We start from the raw sequence: 5,464 nt of genomic DNA on the forward strand, positions 1-5,464 counted from the left end.
TCAATTTATGTTCTATATATTTAACATTGATTATTTCATTATTAATATTATTCATTTTATCATCTCAATTTTAAATAATAATAATAATAATAATTACATATTATTGAATCTTATTTTAGAATGGGGTTATCATAGAATTTCAAAATGTCCATCCATTCGACAACAATGTTTTTCCTTAATCAAATTAACTAGATCATAGTACTTCTTGGTATACATAACTAAATTCCTTTAAACAACATACCTTCTTGAATAAAATACTCATCATAATTACACATGTGATCTGATAGATTTGGCGCTCTACACTCTCTCCATGCCTCTAGAAAATCAAGGTCAATACTATACAATTCTTTCATTTCATCAAAACCAAGAAATTCAACCTTCATCTTGATCAACAAAGAACTTTTTCTTAATGCATAAGAAAACTCTATTAGTAAATCCACTCTTATGATTGATCAAAAATGTGAAACTTTACAAATAATCAACCCACTTTATATGTCTTTGATTCAATTTATGTTGACTTCCCAAATACCATAAAGTTTTATGATCATTGTACAACACAAACTTCTTAGGAATCAAACAATGTCTCCACTTCTTCAAGGCTTGCACAATAGCATAAAAATCTTGATCATACAGGTAGTACTTCCTTTTAGCATCATTCAAATTTTCACTAATGAAAGAAACAAGTTTACCTTCTTGAATCAACACAACTCCTATTGCACTACCACTTGCATCACATTCAACTTGAAATAACTTATTGAAATCAGGAAAATCTAATACTGGTAACTCAACAACCTTTTTTTTTAAAGTCTCAAAACTCTTATCATCTCCATGTGTCCACTTAAAATCCTTTTTATCTCCTCTCATTGTCTCGTTCATAGCATTACAAAAAAAATTGAAATTCTTTATAAACTTTCTGTAGAAACTAACCAAACCATGAAATGATCTTACCTCACCCACACTCCTAGGTGTAGGCCATTCCAAATTTTCTTTAACCTTTTCAGGATCCATTCTCAAATGATCAGCTAAAATCAAAAATTCCAAATACACAATCTCCTCTTGCATAAAAGAACATTTTTTCAAGTTAATCATCAATTTCTCCTCTTTCAATCTCTACAATAATTGTCTAACATACTAAAGATGGTTTTTCTTAGTCTTACTGAATATCAGAACATCGTCCAAATAAAAAATTAAAAACTTACATAGAAATCTCTTGAGAACTTCATTAATCAAACAAAAAGGCATTACCAACCATTCATACAAACCATATTCTGTCTTGAAAGCCATCTTCCATTCATCACCTTCTTTGATTCTAATATGATGATAACCACTCTTCAAATCAATCTTGGCAAAATATTTTTCTCCCCTTAGAAAATCTATTATGCCATCAATCATTAGAATAAGAAACCTATATTTCACTATGATCTTGTTAATATCTCTAGAATCATTACACATTCACTATTCTCCATTCTTCTAATAAGGTGCTAATACAACACATATAACACATGGACTCAAATTTTTTTTTATCAAACCTTTCTTCACCAACTCATGTACTTGTCTGAAAAGTAACTTATTCTTTGTAGGTGTCAATCTATATGGTTCTTTATTTGGCAAACTAGATCTAGGAATCAAGTTGATACAATGACTTATACTTCTTACTAGCGGTACACCACTAGGTATATCTTCAGTAGGAATCTCCTTGTACTCATTCAACAACCTTTCTTTTTGTGCTGGTACTTGTTCATCACTATTTTCCATCACTCGTTTGCTACTACCACAACTTGGTCCCTTAAGAATTATAACAAAACAAATTTGGTTCCTTTAATTACTTTTCAAAATGATTTCCATTAACCATGCAAATTCTCACAATAGTACAATTTATTGCATCATGAGACTCAATCAAAGACAACAATAGTTGCTTCCTTCCATTCACCCAAAGAGTATATTGATTCAATCTTCCATTAGACACAACATATCTATCATATTGACAAGGTCTACCTGAAAAAATATGACAACAATCCATAGGCATAATATCACACAAAATTCATCAAAGTAATGTCCAATCTTGAACTTCATAACACATTTTTCACTTACAAATATCTTATGCTCATACCTCATTCATGAAACATGATAAGGTTTAGGATGCTTCAGCCTATGCAACTATAACTTTCTAACTAGCTCCTTTGATTCCAAATTTGTTGAACTTCCACTGTTAGTTACCATTTTGCAACATTTTCCATTTATCTTACATCTAATCTTGAAAAAAATTCTCCTTAGGACAATTTCCTCATCAATTCCCTTATTACACAAAGTTCTTCTCACCATTAGATTTTCTCTAGTTTTAGGTCCACTTGGTGAACCCTCAAGGTCTCCTTGAATCACAATATTTTTCTTACTTTGTTCATTCTCACTAGAGGATCAACACTCAACTAATTCATGCCCTTCTTTACCACATCTAAAATAATTACCTTGAAAAGCACCTCTAGAATAAGAAGAACCTCTTCCTTAGTAATAACTAGGACCTCCTCAGTAAGAATTGCCACCTTTCCACCCATTCTTTCTTTTGTTATCACTTTTCCAGTCATATTTTTGTTCATCATACAAAAAGTTGTCAGATTGTCCACCTTCTCCATAAGATCCACCACTTCCTCTCTAGAATCTACCATGTCTACCTCTTTGTATTTTTTAATCCTTCTTTGTCAAGATCTCCTTAGCTTTCAAGGTGTGTCGATATACTTCTTCCATACTTTCCAATTTCAAAAAACTTATCTCATCTTGAATCCTAGATCTCAATCCATTTAGATACCTTGTAACTTTCTTACCATCATTATCCACATGTCTAATGGAATTACAATAGGAAATGTAAACTCTAGGATGGGCGAGGGGGGGGGGGGTTGAATCAATGCTTCAAACTTTTACCCATAAAAATATTCACCATACATCCATCTCATAATTCAACAAGAAAACTAAAATACCATATAAATCATATACATATAAAGTATGTTAAGCAAGTAAAAATTCACACATGTATGACACAATATATGATTATCAAGAAACCCTCCAATGAGAAGGTAAAATTGGGGTGGGTATGACACCCACAAATCTTCACTACTATAGTAATAAAGTGTATCCAATGAAGGTTACAATGTTTAATCATGAAACATGATCTACCTTGTGAAAGGTCTACCCTATTAAAATCTTACAAAGAGTATTAGGTCTTACCCTATTAAAGGATTTCAACACCTTGTTAGAAGTGTGCCTAATTGAAAGGACTTTAACTCACAATTAAGTACGCACTTTGTTAGAGGATTTCAATACAGCCTATTAGGACTACTCTGTTAAGAGATTTAACTGATTCACCTATTAGAATATCTCAGGAATGATCTTATAATTAGCACTATGTTGCTTGATGTTAGATCACCTCTATGCTGATGTACACTTGATACTTTTTGATCAGATGTCTCTCTATTGTCCACTATTTCCTTTCCTCTATTCTCCTTTAATTGATTCTACAATGAAATTCAAATCATAATACATTAGTCACCATGAATTTCCTATTTGTGCATGCAAACTCTCCTCTACTCTTCTATCACCTTAGAACATTTAGGTTTTGTCCTTGAGAAAATGTAGGTGACTTAGGATTAGGTATGAATCAATAGCTATGATTCACCCATATTGCCACTTAAACCTTCCCTTTCTTTGATTGGATGCATGTAGTACATAAGGATTCACGCTTAAGATTTGTCCTTATCGGTCACCATGAATTTCCTATTTGTCCATGAAAACTCTCCTTCTCTACTCTACTATCACCTTAGAACATTTAGGGTTTGTCCTTGAGAAAACTAGGTGACTTAGGATTAGGTATGAATCAACGGCTATGATTCACCCATATTGCTCGTTAAACCTTCCCTTTCTTTGATTGGATGCAAGTAATACATAGGGATTCACACTTAAGATTCATCCTTATCAACAAAAGATCATAAATCAACCTTAAGTTGGCTTTAAAATGGTTTACATAGTAGTTTGTGCCAGTACAAACAACTATGTCAAAATCATGTTACTCGACATTTGAAGTCCCTAGTGCTTAGAATTAGCTATGATTTCAATGCTATCACTCAACATCTAAATGACTCGACATACATTGCTTGCTCAACACCTAAATCACTTAGCACATACTATCTACTTGACACTTGAGTGACTTGGAAAATGAGTGCCTTGGCACTCACTATTTACTTGACATGCTCTAACTGATATGATGTGCTCGGCATACGTTACTTGTTTGGCATGAACTAAGTAAATGACTTAAGTGTATAGATACCTATCAAAACCAATCCAAGATTAACAATCTCCCTCTTTGACATGAGTGTCAAAAACACTTGGTTATGCATTAATGTTCTTATCCTTACGAGCATAACATAGATATCTATTTGACTTCTATACAAAATTTCAAAATATCAAAAATTTTTAACATATGATGTATTAGTCATACCTCAAAATTTCAAAACTTCCCATGAGTTGATTGTTCAGTTCTATTTTGTACTTTGTATTTTCTCCTACTCAGCATATTTGCATAAACTAATACTCTTTCTCTATTTTTGTCTAAGCTGATATTGTTCATTTTGTTTCACATGCTCCCCCTTTGGTTTCACTCACTCTTTTCTCTAGTCACTTTGCTTTCTCCACCATTACTCTTACTCCCCCTTTTTGACACTTATGTCAATGGGTTATGCACTAATAGTGTATTTGTCTAGAAAAGATTTATGGACCTCAAGTATAATCTTTAGAGCAGCATCCAATTCTCACAAGCTAGCTCCAAAGACTTGATTTGGATGGCCAACTCGGTACCAAGGTAGACTAAGCCTTCCATTGTAGAAGGATAAGGATCTTTTTGCATAAGAATTTTGGCATCACCTAGCTCCTTGTGCAATATCTCCATGTGTGGAGTCAACGTTGATTAGATGTTGATTAGTTTAGCCCTAATGTTGGCTTCATCTACTTGTAATGATGCTAACCCAATCTAGGATTGCAAGAGGTATCTAAAGTGTTTCTCACTTTGAGCTAGAGACATGGGAAAAGTAGTGCTAGAGGACTACATATGGCTTTTCAAACTCAGGATGTGATTCCTTACTTCTTGTGTATAGAGAGTAGGATTACACAATTTGGTGTACAAAGAGAAAATGGTCTCTAGTACCTTCTTCACACTCTTTATCTTGGTTTCTAGCTCAAGCCATGTTAGTGCAATAGCACTTGATATCCTCTCATTCACCTTGTTTTGAAACTTCATTTCAAAACATTCAAGTAGATTTAAATTTGTATCCAGGTCTATGTTAGTCACCCTTTCCACTATTTTGGTTAATTTCTAAATGATGGTCTTTTTTTCATCTGGAGTTGGCAAATTAAATGCATCTATGAAAATCTCTTTGATGTCAATCGAAGCTTTCTTCTACTTATGCTCCCTTCTAAGAAA

The sequence above is a fragment of the Cupressus sempervirens genome, chromosome 7, assembly GCF_028749045.1.
Source record: "Cupressus sempervirens isolate cs-2001-9-10 chromosome 7, ASM2874904v1, whole genome shotgun sequence".
Taxonomy (NCBI): Eukaryota; Viridiplantae; Streptophyta; class Pinopsida; order Cupressales; family Cupressaceae; genus Cupressus; species Cupressus sempervirens.